A 25,573-nucleotide genomic window follows, 5' to 3' on the forward strand; every position below is an offset into this window, starting at 1 on the left:
AACTTTTAAATGCCAATAGTGACAACAATTGTTGCGACTGCCATTTTTGCACCTCCCACGCTACTTTTATGAAAGAGAAAGTGGAAGATAATTTATGATAATTTATGATCAATGAAGTCTACGACAGCTACATTCTAGCTGAGATTCCAGCTCAGATATGCTGCCTGGTAGAAAAGCGGTGTTCCCCTATCCTATTGTATCGGCATGAACATGTTCGCTAAGAACTTAAATTGGCATAAATCATAGTGTAAATACTCTTAGGGCTCCTAGGAACATATCTATCCAATTGCAAAAATAGAGAAAATTTTCAGCTCACCCGTGGTATAATGTCTTTTCGGCTTGCAATGATGAATTCGGGGTGCACGGCACACTCTATTCCTCGAGCGTAGCAAAATCCAATAGAACAGCGAAAAAATTTCGCTGTTCTATTGGATATCTATCCAATGCCTAGATCTCTAAGGCAAACACAGTTATGTCAATGTGATAGTGACATTATTATACTGTGGGATCTCTTCAGACTCCAGAGTATAATAGATGGAGGCCCAGGAGAGGTGTAAAAAGGTAAAAAAGCAACATTCATACTAACCTTCCTTTACCTATTTTGGGCCTCCTCACAGCGTTCTGCATTCTCTTAGTGATCTCATCATTCCAGGGTCACAGCTAAGGTTTGTGATTGGGCCACCAGTGGTCACATGGGCAAGCGTCATGGTGTGCCCAGATCACCGCTGAGGCTCAATAACAGGTCTCAGTGCTGAGTGCAGACCAATGACATCACAGAAGAGCACTGAACATCACCAGGATAGTGCCAGACACTATGAGGAAGCCTGACAAAGGTAAGCGAAGGTATGAATATATTTTTTTTTTATTTACACCCCTAGGCTTCCACCTATACTCTGGTGTATTAAGAGACCCCAGAGTAATATATAACAGCCATTTTAGCTTGCCTGAGATAAATCTCCAATTGTTCAGTTTAGTAAAAACTGAACAATTTTTAATATTTAGATCTAACCTAGCTCAGTACAAACCAAGTCACCCAAGTCGCTGGCAAGTTTTCTGGATGAATGACAAATCTGTAGCGTTACAGCATGCACTGATACATTCCTTGTTCCAAAAACTCTGTCCAACTTGGAATGTGATTTTTTTTTTCTCTTGTTATTTCAGTGGAAAAGTGCTTCAAAAATGGATTGGATCCAGGATGAAACTAAAACTTATTTTCACAAAAAGTTTACTTTTATAGCATCATTTTCATTGACAGTCTTTTTCGCTAGACATCCCAATTTAAATATTCAGAGCCCTTTAAATTCTCAAAGTCACAGGACAGCGAAGACTAACCAGAGAGGCAAATGCTCAAGAGAATTTCACACCAAGGTAAGTTTAATTACAAAAACATTAAGAAGTTGATGGGGAATAGCTGTGGAATGGTGACTTCAAATGATCTGCAAAATCTGCCGTTACAATTTGCTGCTTGTAGAAAAATTAGTTATGGGAATAATAGCGTCTTGGTACAAATACATTTGCCAGTGACAATGTCATTTGCTAGAATAGTATTGATACATCTCTGAATGAGCAGGCACAGATTCTTTCATAGGTTCAGTAATTATGCTTACTTGTTGTTTCACATCAGATCAGGTTTTGATTAGGTAATTTACAGGCCGACATTACCAGGAGTGCGATGGTGACCCTTCTGATCTGCCTTAATGGTTTGCTGATGAGGCGTAGACAAAAGGGAAATACAGTTACTGGGATTGAAAGCAAAAAAAAAAATGAAAGTATATCTTTTTGCAACTGAAGACTTGGTATCAGCTAAAGATTACTCTATGTCTGTCGTTGACAGTGAGACATTGACAAAAGCTCCTTCTGTGGAACATACCCAGTACCCTGATGGTATCTTAGGGTGTCTTCACACGGAGTAACGTGCCGCTCCTTTATACACGTGTCCAAGCGCGGCACTTCAAAACAGAGCCCATTGATTTCAATGGATGCCGATATACGCGCACTACACATTGAAATCAATAGGTAAAAAGGCCTCCGACTGATTTCAATGGGTAGCACACGTATGTCGGCACCCATTGAAATCAATGGGCTCTGTTTTGAAGTGCCGCGCTCGGACACGTGTTTACATGTCTAAAGGAGCGGCGCGCTACGCTGTGTGAAGGCACCCTAATGCTGTTGTCTGTGTCAGTACATGTGTTATCAGTGCACTCAGTAGTCCTCCACCATCACCAGGGAATGAAGCCCAATATAGCATTCACCTGGCTACAGTCAATGTCGCAATCTTCAGTGGCTGACATACTGCCTACTAGAGATAGGTAAATTGGTCCATCGCGAACTGGATTAGACCGGATTATTCTAAATTGTTCAGTTTCTAACAAATCTGAATAATTTTGTTTTTTTCTCGGACAAACTAAAATGGCCACCGTCACATGCATTGACTTACACTGTGACACGGATACCACAATATAACAAGTGGAGGCCCCAAAAAACCCCAGGGTATAATCATTTCGATTCTGGTTCTATCCAAACAAGTTCAGACTAAAACTAGCTGGAGGATTGCTTTGTCTGAACATCGCACAAAACAAATCTTCAGAGGTTCGCCTAAGTCTACTGTCTACCTGATCAGACCTCAGGTAGTACTATTAGTGTTGAGTGAATAGTAGATACGAATACCTCGCTCCCATAGGAATCATGTTACTGGCTGGCAAATCTTCACAGTGCTTAACCCCTTGGTGCTCGGCCGCTTCCATGCATTCCTATGGGATATAGGCATTCAACGAATAGTTTCGAATACTATGTTGTGAATGGAAAGTTGGTTGCATATGCTATGTTCTCTCTATTCACTTCTATGGGGCTTCAGAGAATAGCGGAGTCTGCCGCAGTGACATACACTGACACAGCAGACAAAGGACATTCTTGAGTTCAATGCATTACATCAAGAACTGGATCCAGCACTAAAGTTATCAAGATCAATGGCTAGTACTTTCTCATCAATAAAACAGGTAGTATTCACCAAACCGTCTGCTATGCCACATACAGGATGACTACGTTCCTATCTAATGCCAAACATTTACCCTGCTTCTATCTGTTTTTTCACTTTAGAACATGAACCATCTGAAGGACACATAAATATCCTCTGGTTTACTTGGTTTAATAAGAGCACCCAGATGAAGGTTATCAGTTATCTTATGACAGTTATATCATGTATGGTACTCATATTAATCTCCATTTTACCAGAAACAGTATGTGAAAAGGTTCTGGAGATCAGCAAAACTCTAAAAATGTTCTTCACTATGTTCTGAGCAATGCATGTCATATAATAGACAATGGAGTCTGAAATACTTAAATCTGCATCCATATTTCATTCTCCATTGTCTTATAGCAGAAACTACAGCTCTATAATTTGTACATTGGCAAAATGCCAGGGAAGCAAATTTTCAGAGTTTCACTCATCTCTAATGGGTACTTTACATTCATTAGACCCTAAATAATGAGCCCCTATCACTGCCTATTGTTGTAGAAAGTGTAAGGTGGCGAGAAAGTTCCCCCTGTAATTTTTCTCAGCCGTTAGGTTCCTAAGAGCTTTATTAGAGCCCTCAAACACACATTGATGTGCTGCTGTGGTTTGCTGGCCATAGAGGGGTACTTAGTGCACTTAATGTGGTCCAGCCAGGGGAGTAACTTGAGGGGGTGCAGAGGGTGCAGTCGCACCAGGGCCCAGGAGCCTTAGGGGGTCAATAAGTACTGGCAGAAGTACTGAGATTGCAGCTTCTATCTGGCCCATAAGCCAAGGAGACTCACAGAATACCCTAACCACACTAAGGTGGATTAAGCTCCTTAGCACCCATAACCATCACTATCAAAAATATTCTATAGGGATGAGGTAGGGGATCCCAGATAAATGATTGCACCGGGGCCCACAAGACTTTAGATACGTCACTGGGTCCAGCTATCCCTGGGTTGGTTGGATGTGAAACTCAAGATAAGGAGAAGGGGGAGGGAAGGGAAACACAGCCCACTATATCTCTCGATATAGTCCCACTCGGTTGCAACCTAATGTCATGCCCAGTGCATAGGTGCAACTTGTAAATATAGAGGTGCCTTTGCATCAATAAAGTAGTCAACTCATGCCTTCATTTAGAGCAGTGAGGTCCTTGTGCAGCCCCACACCTCAGCCACCATTACATTCTTGGCCTGTCTTACAAACTCCTGCACAAACACTCTTTAAAGATTTTTGCCTTTAGGTAACAGAATGAGACACCAGCTAGCAGTTCCTAGTCCTGGTAAGCCATATGTCATGATCCTTGGCTCATCAGCTGTACAATGCATTTGGCAACTCTTCAGGTATTTTTAATGAAAATCTGATCCAGAGTGCTCTGGACCTCAGACTGTGCCAAAGTTCGCATTCCAACAAGACAATGATACTGTGCACACAGCCAAGACAACACAGTGGTGGCTTATGGCCATCTTTGTGAAAAGAGGTGTATCAATAGGGGGTGAAGAGGTAGCGTTACAGACTTCACATTTGGACTCATTGCCCCATTGGGGCTTCAAGTACACCTCTGTCTAAGAACATCCTTGAGTAGCCCAGCTAATGCCCTGATTGAACCCAATTGAAAATTTCTTGAATGATTTGAAAACTGTCCCCTGATGCTCCCATCTAACCTGAAAGAGCTTGAGAAGATCTGCAGCGAAAAATGATATAAAATCCTCAAATGTAGGTGTGCAAACCTTTTGACATCATACCCAGTAAGACAGTAGGCTGTAATCACTGCCAAAAGTGCTTGCAATGAATACTGAGTAAAGGGTCTGAATATTTATTCAATGTCCGTGTGGGGTTTTGAGCACTGAATGACAAGGGGAAACATGATTTATTTTTTCTTTTATTGGCACAAGGTGGCAACACAACCAAATGTGAAAAGATGAAAGAGTCTGAAGTGTTTCCAAATGCATTGTATTTATGTGTGTGAATATTTTGTAAACCAGTCCCAGTGAAGTTGCTTTAAAGCCCTTCCTAACATCCCAAAAAAGCTCACAAGCTCCCCATTTGGGGACCCTTCAGACCCCCATTGCTTTTTTAATAGGCAATCGATGTCCGGTAACAGCCCCTATTAACTTACTTCTCCTCACTCCTGCTCACTGAAGTCTTCCTCTTCAACCTCCAGGGGGTCCTCATGCACTGCACACTACATCGCAACATGTTTGGTGCACAGTACCCATTTAAGGCTGAATCGGGAAGATGAGGCCGTGAAGAGGAGTGAGGAATGAAAAATAAATGCATCCAGTTTGCCCTAGTTCTCCAGATCCAGCTTCTTACTCTATCACTCCACGACTTGCAGGCCACTGACCACAGTGAAACTGTGACCTACAAGCTTTGTGAAATAAGGAATAAATATTTGTACTTACTTTTCTGCTGTCCTGCTTCTTTCTGCTCTGGCACACATGAGGTCATAACAATGTTCTCGGAACAATAGGAAGCAGGGGTGGGGTGCAGACAGTTAAGTATTGACCTAATACTGCTGTATGGGGGGGCCAGTGAATATGCATGGGTGGTGAATTTAAAGGAATTGTCTGAGCTTACTTTTTTCCTGTGGATAGGCCATAAATATCTGATCGGTAAGCGGCCAATTCATGGCCCCTGGACCAACCAGCAGTTTCTGGTGCCCATCCTGTACACAATACGGGGCCAGAAGCAGTGTATAGTGGACTGGATCTTCACTGCATCTCTGCATTTGGAGATGAGCTTCAGTGAAGGCACCCCACCACTAACTAGCAGACAGAGCTTTCTGCTTCTGGCCCCGTATTATGTACAGGAGAGGTACCAGAAGTGATTCTGTACAGCTGATAGGAAGGGATGTCGAAACCCTACCAATTAGGATAGGCCATAAAAAAAATTAAGCCCAGACAACTTCTTTAACCCCTTTTTCCAACATCCACCATAATAGCAGTAATTTCTTGGGCAGTCGGGTATAAAAGAGGGTGACTGGACACTGAACTTTGTCATCTGTAAAGTTTCACTCATTTTCAAGTAGCTGATAAAACCAGCAATTTTCCAGATTTTCAAGATGGGGAACTCTGGCAGGGGCATAGCTAAGCACAAGCCAGGAGCTCCATATTACAAAAGACTGGGAATACTTTGGAAACAGGGTCACACTATGGAAGCCATTGAACAAGCTTTGTGTGGGCCATACTGCTCCTTCAAGCTTCCTGAAAACAGAATGACTCTGTTACTATGTTTATTCTGTCTTCTCTCTCTTTTAATTTTTAAAAACTGTTTTGCTTGTTTGTCATCATTTATGCTTTCTCATACATACCACTGAATCCTTCAAATATTAAATTGTTATATTTAATAATACTTTATGTTTGTTCTACAAACCCATTACCTTTTCAAAGTGTACGTGTGCCTGACTGCTAGAATGTGTTACTGACTGAGTGTATATGTGAGTGTGGTTTCTGCTGAGCCTAGCAAGTCAATAGTGGTAGCGACGTACATTTGGGTTTGTGGACTGTGTCAGAGTGTGATTTATTCCCAAATTACAGCCTGAGTAAAGAGTGAGTGCGAGATTAAGTGAGTGGCGAATTGACCCCTGCCAGCCTCTCCCACGTCACATGCTAGGATGGTCCGTACATGACATCCTCCTATGGTAATTTTCTTGACATTTGACAAGAAACCAGGTCTGCTATTGCCCAGGCTTCTTCTCACATGCTGTTAGGATTGTGCAGCAGGTGCAGCCATGACATGGGCGTCACTGCCTGTTCCTCTGCACAGTCCAGGGTTTCAAGGGTTAACCTGCCTTGCAACAGCCGGGCGTGGTCGACTGTTTGACCGACATAGATGTTGACCAATGGACGCTCGGGCACTGGCAGCTGGGCTATTTGCTTGTGACCGCCCCTTGCCTATATAAGGGGGCTGGTCTGGATGCCCGGCGCTCTAAGATCAAATCCCAAACCTGAAATGGTGTATGTGTGTGTGTGCGTGTGTGTGTGCGCGCGCATATGGGTTCCAGCCTGAATAATATTAGTTGGCCTAGCAAGTAAATATTCCCCAGAGATAGCAATGCCACTGTCAGTTGGGCAGCATGCTGCTTTGTGTGTTGTTTGGTGAGAATCTCTGTTGGAGCTTAGCTAGCTTTACCTCTCAGTCAGGGTTACTGAAAGTGGGTTTGGCAGTAGCTGCCTTGGTGGCTGGGTAGAACTAAGCACACTGGGTTTAATCGGTCTCTGTCTAGACCAGAAGTTCTGGCTAGACCGTTTTAGTTGTTGTAGAGCCTGCTCTGATCTGCACAGGTGACTCTGTGAATTTAACAGAGCACACCTGGTTCTTTAGTTAGCTGGCAGTAACACTAACTGTCAGACAGTATTCACACTTAGGTGTTAGCAGTCAGAATCCAGAGGGCTCCAAAAGATATTATTTCTTTTAGTTTTTTTTTTTTATATATCCTGCTGACCGTAACACATGCAGACAGAAAAAGACCTCCTCCCTAGTTCTCCCCTGGAGACAAGGTCTGGCTGTCTTCAGAGAATAGATTCCTTCTTACAAGTTTGTTTCCCATTTTCTAGGTCCTTTTGAAACGGTCAAGCAGATAAATCCTACTCTCCAGGTTCTAATTCCTTGTCATGTGTCCTTGCTCAAGATATTGATCTTTAATTGCTGCCCCAGGTCTTCTGCTGCCATGTTTGCTTCTGTCCCTTGTAAGCCTGAAAAATAGTTATTATTTTGGGGACTGGGAAGGCCTTGGTCTAGAAGACAGATTTCGAGAGCCTCCTAAGAACATAAATGCACCGTGCTACTATATAAACAAATGTAATCCGAAACTTTCAGCTCACCCTTTCTCAATTGATTCCTCTCGGGTGCACGACCACAATTCCTACGGACTCTGTAGGCGAATGGCAGTATTCCAGAAGAAAAATAAAGTTGGTCCGCACTCCTCCTTGAAGTTTTCGTAAAAATTAACCTTTAATGCATCCCATTAAAAACTAAAACATACATAGTGGATAGTCGGAAAAAAAAAAAAAAAAAGTGTTATAAAAACACGAAAAGGGTGAGTCAACCCTGAAACGCGTAGGTGTTTTCGTGTTTTAAAACACTTTATTTTTTTTTCCGACTATCCACTATGTTTTAGTTTTTAATGGGATGCATTAAAGGTTAATTTTTACGAAAACTTCAAGGAGGAGTGCGGACCAACTTTATTTTTCTTCTGGAATAAATGCACCGTCCCTGCTTGAGAAGTTTCTTCTGCAGTCTGCAATTGAAGCCAAGACAATGGGGCATGAAAAGGGTGCTGTTGCACCACCTGATCATGTTTGCTGACGTCCTCATTCTGTACACGGAGTTTCAGTCCTTGCCTGTAGGATATGATGGCCTTTTAAGAAGCTCTAACCTTACTGTCTCTGTCTCTTTTCTGGCAATCTCCTGCATCTATGTGCACCTTAAAGCACTTTATCCCATATCAAACTGCCTAAGCAAGAAATTCCTAACTTGGTAGTGTGTTGCAAAGGTACTGCAAAGCCTCCTGGGTCAGTTGTCACCTACACTAGGACTATAACTAAATGTAGCAACCAAGTGTAGGTACTGCAGAACTGTCCCATAAACTTCAAGGGGCAGCGCTGCAATACCTACACTCGTCGCTATAGATTGTATGGTGAGTGAGCAGCGCTCTCCTGCACTTCCTCGGCACCAGTGATTTGCGGGGGTCCTTGGTGTCAGATTTAGTATTGATGGACTATCTTAAGAATCCAGATAACCCCTTTAAACTTAAAACAAACTGCTTGACTTTTGTTAAATGAAGTAACTTAGCTGGTCTGTATTTTACACATTTCACACAGCACAACAGGCAGCTCTTTCACCCTGTACTAGGAGATAGACGCCTTGCCATGGAGAATTAGTTATGCTGTGGAAGACTGCACATGGGTCAACACACTTTATATTGACTGTGATTACAGAATTCTGCATCAGTGGACACATATTTTTTAGCTGTATGGCATCGCAATGTTCTTTTTATCATAAAAAATGACTCACTGCTGACCCCACCTTACCGAGCACACAAAGCAGAATCAACGATAGAATATTTTGACAGTATATTCCTATTTCAGCGGGACAATGCACAATCAATTGGAGACTTCCTAACAATACCATGGCTGCCTTGTAGTCTTCTCTCGCTTTTATATGCTCTATTTATTATGTGTATTGAAAATGTAGGTAAAAGGGAAAAAAAAAATCAGCCATGGGATGAAGGTATGTGCACAATATAACACTGCAGAAGGAGACATTTATATTTATCTAGGAACACAGTTGCTATAATATGCTTGTACAATCTATCTTTTGTTGGCAGCTCAGCATTCTCATTGCTGTACACAGTAAAGTCATATCCTTGACTATATTACGAGTTATTTTGAACTCTCACTTTTATGCAATATATTCCAAATACTGTCAAAATGTATCATAACCAACTTTTTTGCTGACTGTCGGCTCCAAAGTGATACATTCCCAAGCTTGATGGTGATAACTATTACTGACATCGGAGTTAGAGGATTGCCCTCACACATGGCCTGGTTGTCACAATCCCATAAATGTATTAACCGTTCATCTACATCCTCTCATCATATGGATGCTTTAAGCTCCTGATCCCCCCACACACAGGATCTTCTGACAATCCATTGTATTTGGAGATATCTTGACTGTCTACAGACAGTAAAGGTTGGGGAAAATGAAGATTGCCATGTAAGAATGTATCCTTTCTGTTGAGAGGTGCAGTAAAATAGATGCAACTTGTCTTCCTCTTCTATATTGGATAAACGTGCACACTTGGATGAGCCTTGTACACACAGTATGCATATAGGTATTTATGTCAAGCTTTCAACAAACCTACATCCACAGAAGATCTATGGTGAGTTGTCCAAGATTTTTAGAACAACCTCACTGCCGCGACCTCTCAAAGACTGTGTACAAGTGTATCTAGAAGAACTGATGCAGTTTTAAAGGCAAAAGGTTGGTCACTCCTAATATTGATGTGATTTCAACTCCTCTTTTGTTCGGTCACTTCATTTATTAACTTGACAAAAATAAATCATTAACACTTATGTTTTTGAAAGCTTTTTTATTTTTCCACCGCTGTCTAAAACTTTTGCACTGCACCGTATATCACCATATTCGTCTTTGAGTTTTGTGTGTACTGTAAATGGAAACTAATACTACAAGTGACATATTGAACTTCTACGTGTCCTCATACACTATCTGCAATAAAAGGAGGGCATAAAAGACAAATGTTGTAATTTTTGGAGTCCAGATAATACGGTGCGAATCTCCAGCGCTAATTCACCACTTCCCAGTAATTACTGCCTAAGTTCGTTGAGAACACAATTTTGAGTCTGTGAAAACATCCAGTTTCCAAGAGAAGACCTTTATGTATATTACAAGGATAAATCATCTCTTACTTATGGTGGAAATGTAATGAGGAGGGAATGCAATTGGGAAAAGCATGAGTTACATTTGCTGTTATGCACCTGACAGCTGTTACAGAATGATTTATTTGTAGCAATGATTTTTTATTGGTTATGGGATCCTTAACATCACAAACTCTGAGAACATAAACCTTTTAGCAAAGCCTAAACTACTTCTGCACTTTCAAATGGCTTCCTACTTAAAAGCATTCAGCCTTTTTTTCCCCTTTAATCTCTCGGGAAACAACCACTTGAGAAAGCAGATAGGCAAGCAGGCACACAGCTCTGAAATCCTTGGCAGATATTGAACTTCAGATAGGAGGTTTAGGATACAGTAATTTTGACCGGTTCCGGGGAAAGCGATTGAATTACAACCTTATTATTGTGCTCATTGGCATAATGCTGAAATTACTTTAGGGTGTTGGTAAACAATCTTGCTCTTCAAGTTTGTATTAAGGAGTTTATATCTTATTTTTTGTGATTTATATCTCTACCTCCAGATTTTATGAGCTCTAAAAGTCCAGAATTGGGAAATAAAATAAGACCTTAGGAAATGCTAAGCAAACGGTGCTGTAATGATTCCTTCCAAGGCAAAAGATAAATAGTAAGTCAGGACAAGTAAGACATATTCGCTGCTCCTATGAACCATCTATTGTTCTAACCTCATCGCTTCACTTTTTCATATTTGTTTATTAAACTGGACAAACCCATTTTTTACATTTTAAGGTGCCCCATGGAGCATGCAAAAAGAGCAAAGGCGAAAACAGATCAACTTTTTATTCCGACATCATACATTAATATACAAATTCATACACATTGTAGGGAAGGTAGCTCGGTAGAAGCAGTGGTGCGGACCCAAGCAGTCAGAGACAGGGACACCAATCTTGCAGCAAAGTGGTTCATTTAAAAACAACTGCAAAAATAAATAAACCTTTACGTCAGGCACAAAATGAGCAAAATAAAATACAGCCAAAACAGGAAGAAACAAAATCCTGCTCGTCTGAGCACTAACTAAACAGAAAATACTAACTGTACACGTGGCTTATTACCAGCTACACGAATCCACCAAAAAAACACTCAGGCTCTCAGTGTCAGGACAAACCCAGCCACTTCCTCTCCTCCCAGGATCTGCCCTGAAGTGCAGGCTCTGCAGCCTTTTATAGGCCAATAACAAGCCTATCACCCACACCTGAGGCTGAAACCTATTCCAGACCTGCACTGGACCACACATAAGTCAGGAATCTGGGGCTGAGATAGTGGGATTCCAGCACTCCTCCTATCACCTTCTCACAATATATATTATCTAAATGTACATATTGTTTGTGATAGTGTTCCCCCATTTTACACACCTTGTTTTTAAACAGGTCCCAGAAAATGGGTGACTAGCATTTTTAATCAGATAATTACAATTATTAAAGGGGTATTCCAGGACAAGGATACTGACTTCTATGGCCTCTACAGTACTTTCCAAGCACAGTGCCATACATTGTACAATGGCAATGTTTGGTATTGCAACTCAATCCCATTATCATGAATGCTAATTAGCTGCAACATGACATGTGACCAATGGAGATAAAGTTATTGGCCTGAGACGAAAAAGTGGAGCTTAGAGTTCTGGAAAACCCCTTTAACACTGAAGTTCCTGCCATAAAACCCTATAGTTATATGGACATCACCACCTTTTGTTTTTTACTTATTTGTATTCCATCTCTTACCTAAAGCATTCCTCCTCCAAATTTAGCCCAAAGACCTTCCTAAATCAGCGCTCCCCCAGGCCCTATTATGAATTATTATCTGTGTCCTACATAGTCTGTTACAAGACTGATCCTGCAGCATCCATAAGGGGGTGGGATGTGCTTAAAAATCTCCCCTTGTGCCCTCACTCCTCCTGCCTCATCCTTGTGTCTTTATCCCTCAGGCTCTTTTAACTTTGTCTACATATAATATTGTCTGCCATCTGTCGATGAAAGTGAGTATTACAAGGGAGACAATCATTATTTTCCGGCAGGCAGCATTACATGGAGACACAAAAAGAATAAGTGATAACAGGTGCTCCAGTATCTGCACCCCTCTGCTGGCTGGAGAAGTCATGTTCTGCTGTGCCGACTCCCCTCTGTCAGATAAATCCAGCACACTCACAGTGTATATATGTTTATATGGGTAGCAGAGTGCATATATGTCTGTGAATATATGTTTATATTGTATGTACAGTATGTGCCACAGGTTGTATATTTATCTAAGTACATAGTTTGTATATATATCACAGTATATATAAATAAGTAATATAATGTATAATCAGTCACTCTTTTCAAGTTTGAAACTTTGGCGACATTGACTATATTGGAATAGTGCTCGGCTTTCCACTTCTGGAAATTCACATTTTATACATTATTCTTTGCAAAACTATATAGACTTGCAAAATTCAATGAAAGGTGCAATAAGACCTGTATATGGACAGTCATTTTGCATTCCAACTACATATTTCCAAATGAAGCAGCTATGATATTTGTTGCCCATATGGGAATAAGCCAGATAACTACCGCACTACATCACCACCGAGGGGCGCCTCCACTAACTTGTCACAAAGTCTCAGCATTGTTACAGCATGGGAGCAACCGGGCATTTAACCATTTTCGGTATAGGAGAATATTCATTTGTATGCTTTCACATTTACTCTCCACCTTCCAAAGCCCATACATTTCTAAGTTTTTCATTGACATAGCTATACAGGGCTTTAATTTTGTGGGACAAAATATATTTCACAATTGCACCGTTTATTATTTTTTATGATCTACTGAGAAGGTGTAAATTTTTTTACTGCATTTGTTATGTGGCAAAAGTGACAGCTTGCTTGCATTCTGTAGGTCAGTGAGGTCACCGCAATACTAAATGTATATAGTCTTATGTTATGTATTAATATCTTTTAAAAAAAAATTGAAATGTTTGAAAAAAATCCAGATGAGTTGAGGCAGCCCAGACCCATTGCCCTGGACAGTGGGACAGCAAATGCAGGACTATCACGCTGTCCAAAGGGGCCCTGCCACCATATGTAACATTGCAAGTGCTTTGTTGGCCCTATGGTTAAAACAGCTCTGACAACAGTAATGCTAAACATGAAAAACAGGGTTGAAATTGCTAAAAAATGAACATCCATTAATATATTAATCTCAGAGGAAGTCCCTCTAATGTAGCATGTAACTTTCAAACGGTCTCTAGTCTGATGACCTGAAATAAAATATATCCATACTTTACATTAAAAAAAATAACATTGTTCACATTACTTTTAGACTGCTATGCTTGTTCTTGCAGGGTCTTGCATGCACTGCACGCTCGTGTAAACGGCCACAAGAAAATGGCCGCAGACATGCGCAGTCGGCTTTGCCCGAATCCTGATGGCAGAACTGACTGCGCATGCCAAGGATATAGAAGACCAATGCCTGAAGAGGACGTGGCAGGGAGGCGTTCCAGAAGAACATGAGGTGGTGCTACAGATTTTTCAAGCAGCAGTGGGGACACCAGTGCTGTGAGAAAACTCATTTGCATACTGAAGAAAAACGGGAATATCTAACGAATGGTGGCGCGGAGAAAACTTCTAAAGGTAAGAGAAGAATAACCTTTTTTAAAGAGGACCTTTCATGGTTTGGGGCACAGACAGTTCTATATACTGCTGGAAAGCTGACAGTGCTCTGAATTCAGCATACTGTCGGCTTTCCCGATCTGTACCCCGGGTAAAGAGCTTTCGGTCCCGGTACCGTAGCTCTTTACAGTCAGAAGGGCGTTCCTGACAGTCAGTCAGGTACGTCCTTCTTCACAGCAGCGCCTATCGCGCTGTACAGGGTGAGCGGGGAGGAACACCCTCCTCCCCTCCTGATAATACTCGTCTGAGCTCCATTTTCAGGTTTCCGTCTTCTGCATGCAGAAGACGGAAACCTGTCATGCCGAGTCCGGCCGTGTGCGCCAGTGAGCATTTTATGTGCTCCGCTGCGAAACCGTTTTTTTTTTAAAACCGGACACAGAGTACTGCATGTCCGACTCTATGTCCGGTTTAAAAAAAAACGGTTTCGCCGCGGAGCGCATAAAATGCTCACCGGCACACACAGCCAGAGACTTTTCAAGCCCATTCAAATGAATGGGCTTGAAACATGCCGGCAGGTTTCCGTCTCCTGCCCCTGTTTTGTGCAGGAAACGGAAACCTGCAGAACGGAGTACGGGCGCAGATGTGAACGAGCCCTGACTTAAAGCATTAGAGCCTAAAGTTTTTGTGCAATACTAGACCTAAAATCTACGTCCTGACTGGTGCATGTTTCATTTATGGTGCATGGAACCGTCTGCGGTGTGCCTGAATTATGAAGAGGCTGCGAACCCTTCATAATTCAGGTGTATCTCACACCAGTGGGGGAATTTTAAGAATGGCATAGAATACACTAGTATTAATAAATTACCCCCAAGTGATTTATTTGCTGTTTCCCCCCAAATCTGTTAGTGATGTAGCTTTTACGTGACAGTTCTTGTAGCCATAGTATCGTAGTATAGTAGAGCTTTCTTAGTGTTCGATCCGTCCCAGGCTCTTGTCACTTGTATTTTCCCATCATGGTCACAGACATCCTGCCTTGGGTATATTCACAATTTTATTTTATTGCAATGATTATTATAATTTTATTCCAAGTGAGATTCAGGGATTTGTGCATTGAGCAAGGGGGTGCACGATGGCAGTGGTAGTCAAGGGCTGATGGGGGTAGTAGTCACGGTCGTGTCACAGGCCTGAGTAGTATACAACCCTGATCCCCTGTCACATACATGTACCTTTCCTTTCACTTTAGCTGTTACTTTTCTTTTCTGGAATGACTTCTGTGACAAAGAGTCCAGCAACAACGGTTTTAAAGAACTTCACTTGAAAAATCCCTTGTGCAGGCAAAGTACAGATATCACAGTCTCTTTAGTAGCAAATAGCAGTATAGCTTTTACACTTATCACAAGTAATTGCAGCACTTCAGTCACAGTCCCATATCCTCTGCAGTAGCAGGTATACAGATTCTGGGTAGGTAATAGTTAATTGATATACAGTCCAGTGCAGCTTTAGCTCTACCTTGTGAGATTCAACACAGCTCGGCTATACTGTGCAATGTGGTGCAAGAGTGTAATTACAGAATAGGTGCTAGAGCAATGCCATATAGCAGGGTGCTAAAGCCATGAATCAACAACGTGGAAGCCGCTTAGATTGTATCCAGATGGGGAACCCATGAGAAGCGTGGATCCAGGCAGAGGACTTCTTTATTCAACAGGTTATTCCTCTGGCTTAGGCCAATAGAACAGGATAGGACTTTTTAGATGATCTCCCAGGCGTGGACTGATAGGAGTTCAGTAGTTGGGATGGACTGGTAGCTGGATATAGCCCATTTGAAGTTCTGACCAGCCTGGAGCAATGCTGGCAGACATGTGGACTGGATGGAAGCCAGGCTTAGACTCTATTCTGCAAGCACCCCTTCCTGTGAACGCAGGGGCTGGACCAGAGACAAGTCTCAGCTCGCCCCAGAAACAGCTTGTGCTTCCATAGGATGAGGGCAAAACATGTGACCAAAGTAGCAGGATGCTAAAACATCTGGGTTTGCAAAACTAAGGCAAGGTGCAAAGCTAGTTAACCTCTACACTGCTGCAGACAATGCTAACTGTATGCTAAGTAATGCAGTACAATCCAATATACAGCGCACAGAAAGAATGGCTGACAGACATTATCACCTCACAATATATGAGACAATATGGTGACAAAATGACAACTTAAACAGAACGTTAACATCTCGATCTGGGACACTGCATTTGTAATTCAAAAAGGTTTGGATGAAGACAAAGTGTGATATGGTTATTGTCCCTATACATCTATGTGATGCGATGACATATGTTGTGCTATTTACTGTATAATGAAACCTTGTGTATCCTGATCCTGCAGCCGTGTAGTACTCCACTCCCTCTTCTTACTAACCTACAAGTCATAGGTTCGGGGTCTGAAGATAGATAATACCAAATGACTACAGGATCAGACTACACTACTGCAATGAGAAATAGTGACAGAGTGGACATGGTCACTATACTGTACATACATATGGTAGTATTTTGTAATATAATATGTGCACATTACAATCATATCATATCCCAGAGGAATAAAAACAATTAAAGTAATCCTATGATCAATACAGTATGAGGCACTGAAAATATAGCGCAAACCAATATTGATAAAACAGCTCAATAGAAATACATAAAAAGAGCAAGATGTAGAATGATGGCAGACACAGATACAGTGCACATATTATACTCTGTGTACCCACAGAAAGGGCTATTGCAGAGTGATTTAACCGGTTAAGGACCGCTGGCCGTAAATTTACGGCCAGCAGTCCTGGTCTCTAAGACCAGCCGATAGTAAATTTACGGCCGGTCTTCAGAGACTCACTAGGCAGGGGGTGGGGCGGGGGGAGGGCAGGGGTTAGGTGTTACTGACACCTAACCACCCCCTCAACAACGTTCAGTCGGACTCAGTTCCGACTGAACGTTTTAACCCTTTCGATCCTGCCGTGAAACATCACGGCGCGATCGAAAGGGATCCGCCGAAGATTGAAGCTGATCGGCACCCCCCGCGGCGAGATCGGGGGGTGCCGATGTCAGTAGAAGGTAGTCTGGGGTCTGGCCAGTGACCCCAGACTACCGGAGCCCCACATACCTGGTTGATCCTGCCGACCGATGGAGGAAGTGAGCGATGCAGCTCACTTCCTCTGCAGCTTACAGGACACGAGCAGGCTCATGTCCTGCTCGTGTCTTGCAAGCTAGTATACAGAATCAGTTGGTGCTTTCATCAAAGCATCAACTGATTCAAGTGTCCTAAATGGACACATGAAAAAGTTAAAAAAAAAAAGTTAAAAAAAAATAAAGTGTATGAAATAAGTAATAAAGTTATAAAGCCCAAAAATCCCTTTTTCTCTATACAAAATGAATTATATAAAAAAAGTACTAAAAATTAATAAAAACAATGCAAATTTGGTATCGCCGCGTCCGTAACAACCTGTACAATAAAACTGAAATAATATTTAATGTATATGGTGTACAGCTGAAAAAAAAAACGGAAAAAACCCGCCAGAAGTAATGATTTTTCACCATATCACCTTACAAAATATGCTATAAAAAGTGATCAAAAAATCATATGCACCCCACAACAGTACCAATAAAAAGCGCAGGTTGTCCCGCAAAAAATAAGCCCTCAACCAACACTGTCAACCGAAAAATAAAAATGTTACGCCTCTCAGAAGATGGCGATGCAAAAATCACTGATTTATGTCCCCAAATGTGTTTTTGTTCTGCAGAATTAGTATCGCATAAAAAAATACTATAAATGAGGTATCGCCGTAACCGTACCGACCCGCAGAATAAAGGCTACATGTTACTTATACTGTACGCTGCATGGCGCAAAATTTAAAGGGTACAACTCAATGCCAGGATTGATTTTTTATTTTTTTTTTAAATCCAGCAAGAAAGAGTTAATAAAATGTATTCAGTATGTTGTAGGCACCCAAAAATGGTGTCATTACAAAATACATCACATCCCGCAAACAACAAGCCCTTATATGGCCACGTCACCAAAAGAATAAAGAAAATATAGCCTCTACCAATGTGAAGACAAAAAAAACCAAAATCGCCAAATTATTAGAATACAACTGGCGGCGTCAGGAAGGGAATGTATAAGCAGTGTGAGCGAATATCAGTGGACACCCCAGATTTACAGCTTATGAGGGAACAGACACCAGAAGTGACCCCCAAAGTGACCCCCAGAGTGACTCCCCCAATCATAGGAGCTACTGGGACATAGTAGGGAATTTGGTGTCTGCAATGTCCTCCGCACAGCTTATATACTCCCTCTTCGCCATCCGCTGTGCAGTCACGTCCGGATACTAATACTCACTACACCCCCTGAGAAATTCTTTGAGGGGTGCAGTTTTCAAAATGGGGTCACTCCTTTGGGGAATCCACTTTTCTGGTACCTTACAGGCTCTACAAACATGACATGGCGTCCAGATACCAAACATCTGAATCTGTACTCCAAAAGCCTCATCGCGCTCCTTCCCTTCTGCGGCCTGCTGTGCGCCCAAACTGCAGTTTATGCCACATGTATGCCACATGTATGACACTGGTGTACCCCGGATAACGGACGTAATGTCATATGTGGGAATAAACTGATATTAGGGCACAGCCAGACACAGAAGGGAAGAAGGGTTATTGGGTTTTTGGAGCGCAGACGGTTTGGTTTTTGGATGCCATGACACTTTTGCACAGCTGAAACGCCAGTAAAGTGGAATCCCCTGATATGAGACCCTATTTTGGAAACTACACCCCTGAAGGATTTATCCAGGGGTACAGAGAGCATTTTTAGCCCCCAAGTTTTGCTATAACTTATTATCCATAAATGAATACGAAGCTGATTGTGAGAGGTGAAAATGACCATTTTTCCAGGAATACATCATTTCTGTGCGTAATATATTGTGCCTGACTTGTATCAGAGATGAACGCTCTGAAAGCTGTTGTGCCCGGGATACCCGCTTACCAGTTTTTGGAGTGTCTCTGATGACATAAGTTGGGCACAACATATCGGGCACTGAAATGGCGAATCTCTGGAAATTTTTCATTTTTAACTTCTCATTATCAGTTGCGATTTCATTTCTGGAAACTAAATAAATGCAACACTCAAGGGTTAAAAATTCTCGCTACGCCACTTGATAAATCCCATCAGTGGGCTAGTGTCCAAAATAGGGTGACATGTCTGCGGATTCCACTTTATTGACAATTCAGGGGCTTTGCAAAAGTGACGTCCAAAAACCAAACTGTGCTCCAGAAACCAAAATAGCGCTCCTTCCCTTCTGCGCCCTGCTGTGCGCCCAAACTACAGTTTATGACACATGTATGACACTGGTGTACCCGGGATAACGGACGTAATGTCATATGTGGGTATAAACTGATATTAGGGCACATGTATGACACTGGTGTACCCGGGATAACGTACGTAATGTCATAAGTGGTTATAAACTGATATTAGGGCACAGACGGACACAGAAGGGTTATTGGGTTTATGGAGCACAGATGGTTTGGTTTTTGGATGCCATGACACTTTTGCAGAGACCCTAAACTTGCCCCTACAAAATGGGGTTTACAGTTACCTCCAGGTCTCTCCAAAAGGAACATGGCCCCCAGAAAGTCCCTCTAAATCTGTACCCCAAAAGCTAAAAAGCGCAGTGCTCCTTCCCTTCTGAGCCCTGCTGTGTGCCCAAGCAGACACATATATATTTTTTTGCCCCTCGGGATGGCCCCTTAATAGTTTTAGGAGTGCAGGTCTCTGACAACACAAAGTGGGTGCAACGTATTGGGCACCGAAATGGCATATTTCTTTCAAAATTTCAATTTTCATTTTGGACATTCATTTTTTGGAAGCATTTTAGGCACAAAATGATAATACCCCTTGATTCATTCCATGACAGGTGTAGTTTATAAAATGGGGTCACTTTTGAGGGGTTTCCATTGTATTGGTACTTTAGGGGCTCAGCAAATGCAACATGGCACCTCAAAACTATTCCAGCCACATCTGCCCTCCAAAATCCAAATACCTCTCTTTCCATTCTGAGCCTCACCATGTACCCATACAGCAGATTATGGCCACATATGGGGTATTGCCGTGTTCAGGAGAAATTTTGTAACAAACTGTGGGGGGCTTTTAATTTTTTAACTACTTGCAAAATTAAAAATATGGCGCTAAATGGACGATACATTGTGAAAAAAAAGTAATTTTTCATTTTTACGCCCCAATGTTAATAAAATCTGTGAAACAGCTGTGAGGCCAAAATGCTCACTCTACCCCTAGATAAATTCTATGAGTGGTGTAGTTTCCAAAATGGGGTCACTTTTAGGGGGTTTCCACTATATTGATACTTTAGGGGCTCTGCAAATGCGACATGGGACTTGAAAAATATTCCAGCAAAATCTGTCCTTCAAAATTAAAATAGCGCTTTCCATTCTGAGCCCCACCATGTTCCCATACAGCAGATTATTACCACATATGGGGCATTTCTGTGTTCAGGAGAAATTGTTTAACGAACTTTATGGAGCTTTTTCCCCTTTATCCTCTTGTGAAAATGAAAAATTTGGGGCTAAATTGACAGTTTATTGGAAAAAAAGTAATTTTTCATTTTCATGCCCCAATGTTAATAAAATCTGTGAAACAGCTGTAGGGTCAAAATGCTCACTATACCCTTTCATATGTTCTTTGGGGGGTGTAGTTTCCAAAATGGGGTCACTTTTAGGGGGTTTCCACTGTATTGGTACTCTAGGGGCTCTGCTAATGCGACATGGCACCTAAAATTATTCCAGCAAAATCTGCCATCCAAAAGCCAAATAGCGCTCCTTCCATTCCAAGCCCCGCCATGTACCCATACAGCAGAATATGGCCACACATGGGGTATTGCCGTGTTCAGGAGAAATTTTTTAACAAACTGTGGGGGGCTTTTACTCCTTTATCCCCTTGTGAAAATTAAAACTTTGGGGATAAAGTGACATTTTAGTAATTTTTCATTTACACATCCCAATGTTAGTAAAATCTGTGGAATAACTGTAGGGTCAAAATGCTGACTATACCCCTTGATGAATTCTGTGAGGGGTGTAGATTCTAAAATGGGGTCACTTTTGGAGGGTTTCCATTGTTTTGGTACTCTAGGGTCTCTGCAAATGAGGCATGGTGCCTGAAAATTATTCCAGCAAAATCTGCTGTTCACACACCCAGTGTCGCTCCTTCCCTTCCATGCACTGCTGTGTACCCAAAAATCAGTTTACGCCCACATGTGGGGTATTTCTGTGTACGGGAGAAATTGCATAACAAAATGTGAGATGCATTTTCTCCTTTAACCCTTTGTGAATGTGTTAATTTTAGGTCTAAATGAATGTATTAATGAAAAAAAATGAAATGTCTAAATTTCACTTCCATATTATGTTTATTCTTATGAAAAACTTAAAGGGTTAACAAACATCCCAAATGCTGTTTTGAATAATTTGAGGGGTGTAGTTTTGAAAATGGGGTGATTTATGGGGTTTCTATTATATAGGCCTTTATAATTCCTTACAGAACTGAAGCGGTCCCTAAAAAATTGGTTTGGAGAATTTTCTTGCAAATCTAGAAAATCGCTGTTACACTTGTAAGCCTTGTAACGTCCAAAATAAATTAAAAGACAATCAAAAGATGATGCCAATATAAAGCAGAGATATGGGAGATAATATTTATTCATGTATTTGGATGGTATGACTATCTGCCTGAAAAGCAGAGAATTTCACATTTTGAAAATTGCAATTTTTTCAAAATTTCCATCAAATTTCCTAGTTTTTTTATAAATAAATACAAAAATATTGATTAATATTTACCACTAACATGAAGTATAATGTGTTACGAAAAAAACAATCTCAAAATCATTTGTGTAAGTTAAACCGTCTCAAAGTTATTGCCATTTAAAGTGACACATGTCAGTTTTGAAAAAAAAGGCCTGGTCTTTAACATACTTTTGGGCCTGGTCCTTAACCGGTTAAAGGGAGTCTGACAGCAGTAAATTGGTTACAAATCTAAACCCAGGACCTTGTAGAGGTGATTTTACTAATATTTCTCAGCTTTGGAGCCCCATTTTCATGGAAAATGCCATTTTTTATTTACATACATATGAGAGGAAAAGTGCCTTAGCCTGGCTATGCTTTAGTCCCAGCTCTAGATTCCCAGGCAAAACACTTTTCCCTTATCTGCATTTGAATAAAACAGTGATTTACCTCTATAATGTACTGGGATTAGGTTTCTAACTACTACAGACGGATTCCTTTTAATTGCTGTTTAGCCCCTTCCCGCTCTGTTCTGCAGTAATACGTTGCACACAGCATATAGTTAACGCTCAGCATTGTAATAATATTGGTGCTGAGGAGCTGTGCCTGCAGTATGACTTCTGGACACCTTGGACCAGTGGTGTAACTGGGAATGGCGGGGCCCCTGGGCAAACTTTGGACATGGCCCTCCCCCCGAACGACGCCAAAGACTCCGACCCCCCCCCCCATTCCTGCACACTCAATTATGCCCCATAGAGGCCCCTGCACACAGTATTATGTCCCATAGTGTCCCCTGCACACAGTATTACTCCCCATAGTGGCCCCTGCACACAGTATTATGCCCCATAGTGGCCCCTGCACACAGTATTATGCCCCATAGTGTCCCCTGCACACAGTATTATGCCCTGTAGTGGCTCCTGCACACAGTATTATGCCCCATAGTGGCTCCTGCACATAGTATTTTGCCCCATAGTGGCCCCTGCACACTATTATGTCCCATAGTTTTCCCTGCACACAGTATTATGCTCCACAGTGACCCCCTACACACAGTATTATGCCCCATAGTGGCCCCTGCACACAGTATTATGCCCCATAGTGTCACCTGCACACATTATTATGCTCCAAAGTGACCCCCACACACATTACTATGCCCCATAGTGGCCCCTGCACAAAGTATTATGCCCCATAGTGGTCCCTGCACACAGTATTATGCCCCATAGTGGCTCCTGCACACAGTATTATGCCCTGTAGTGGCTCCTGCACACAGTATTATGCCCCATAGTGGCTCCTGCACACAGTATTTTGCCCCATAGTGGCCCCTGCACACTATTATGTCCCATCGTTTTCCCTGCACATAGTATTATGCTCCACAGTGACCCCTACACACAGTATTATGCCCCATAGTGGCCCCTGCACACAGTATTATGTTCCATAGTGACCCCTAAACACAGTATTATGCCCCATAGTGGCCCCTGCACAAAGTATTATGCCCCATAGTGGCTCCTGCACAAAGTATTATGCCCCACTGTGGACACCCATGAACAATTATTATACTCTGGGGACTTTTCAAAGCCCGCGGCGTCATTTACTGATCCCGGCCCCTGTCAGGATCGGTAAGTAAATAGGGCCCGTTACCGTCTGGAGTACCCCAAGCCGGTAACAGCCTATTAAGAAGAAAAACACAGTGGTAGTGGCTGTCACTGGGCCCCTAATGTCCCGGGCCCTGTGGTAAATGCTACCCCGGTAGTTATGCCCCTGCCTTGGACCCTGCAATTTCCCTATTGCACATAGGAAAGCATATATGCAATGTACTGCAATACAATGTAGTAAGTAAACAAACATGCTAGGCATCCCCATGTACGTATAAATCCACACTACAAATAAATAGCATTACTTATCCCATAAGGTGAATGCCATAAAAATATATATACCCCAATGGGCAAAATAATGTATTTTGGTCACCTTGCTTCCCCCTAAAAATTGCATTAAAAAGTGATCAATATTCATACATTCTAAAAATTTATACCAATAAAGAGCCCTTGCTTATCTCCATTAACTAAACAGTAAAAAATGAAAGGTGTCAGAATACCCCAGGAAAATCGATCATTAATAAACGCAGTAAAATATAATAAAACAAATAGGAATATGGTATCGCCGTAATCCTAATGACCGGCTGGACAAATTTGCCCTATCATTTTTAATGCAGCGTGAAAACTGTAGATACATAATCCAAAAACTAACTAATTATAGAATTCTGGTGTGTTTTTTTTTTCAGTAGGTTGACTAATTTTTTTTTGTCTAGTGAGCTTATAATACCCACTCAAAGTAGTACCTCTTCTGTACCCTGACCCTGTTTTGGGGTACAGAGGATGTGAGATACAATAGGAGAGCAAATGACAATCTGCCCGAATTCTGGTGTAATTTGCACCAAAAGAATGGTTTATAAGCTTTACACCTCTTTGTTTTTTGTTTTAGACACTTTCTAATAGTTACAGTAACTTGCTTGCCAGAGGGGATGGGGCTTAATATGGCACACCATGTGTGAGATACTGTGCCTGCACTGCTGAAGATGTTTATGGTGATAAAATAAGATAATCCTTTAATAGTCCACCATGGGGAAATTGTTTTACAGCAGCATGGATAAACTTAATATAATATACAAATACCAAAGCTCCAAAGTAGAGGCATTGCAAAGACAGTAGGTACAGATAAAATCCAGTAGTAGAACGGATCTCACAACTTAAAGATCTTTCAGTTCTCTGTATGGAATGATCTTCATTTAGCTCGGTGTTGGTTGTACAGCCTAACTGCAGCGGGGAGGAAAGACGTCCGATAGCGCTCCTTCTCACACTTAGGGTGAAGCAGTTGGTCACTGACAGTACTGCCCAGTGCTATCACGGTCTCATACATGGGATGGGAGTTGTTCTCCAGCATGGAGCTCACTGTGTACAGTATCCTTCTGTCTCACCTACCACCTGTACTGGGTCCAGGGGGCTTCCCAGAGACAGAGATGGCCCTTCTAATCAGCTTGTTGAGCCTATTCCTATCCCTGGTTGATATGCTACCCCCCCCCCCCCCAGTACAGTAGGCCACTCCAAAGAAGATGGCTGTTGCCACTACAGAGTTGAAAGTCCATAAGAAGTGCCCCCTGGACTCCAAAGGCCCTCAGCCTCCTGAGCAGGTAGAGCCTGCTGTGACCCTTTCTTTTTTTTTTTAAGTAGATTGTGAGCCCCATATAGATATCACAATGTACAGATTTTTTCCTATCAGTATGTCTTTCTAGAATGGGAGGAAATCCATGCAAACACGGGGAGAACATACAAACTCCTTGCAGATGTTGTTCCTGGCAGGATTTGAACCCAGGACTCCAGTGCTGCAATGCTAACCACTGAGCCACCATGTTGCCCATGCGGTGACCCTTTCTGTGCAGCACATCCAGGTGATCTACCCAGTGCAGCTTATTATTGAGGTACTTAAGAAGTTGGCACTACACAAGGGGCATGTGGATGCACTGTTATAGGGCACCATGGCTGGGACTCTTATTATTCATGTGTCTCACACCATTGTGGCCAGGAAACTGGCATTGTTATGGTACTTATGTTGTCACTGTTTTGGAAAATTGACTTCACTTTTGTTGGTGTGCTTTGACTGACCTTTTCTGTTTAAGGGCTAGTTCACACGTGGGCAAAGGGGAGGTTTTTGACAGCGGAATTCGCTTCAAAAACCTCTCCTTTAACATGGTGGTCTATGTAGACCACTA

This window comes from Leptodactylus fuscus, chromosome 1, assembly GCF_031893055.1.
Source record: "Leptodactylus fuscus isolate aLepFus1 chromosome 1, aLepFus1.hap2, whole genome shotgun sequence".
NCBI classification, from domain to species: Eukaryota; Metazoa; Chordata; class Amphibia; order Anura; family Leptodactylidae; genus Leptodactylus; species Leptodactylus fuscus.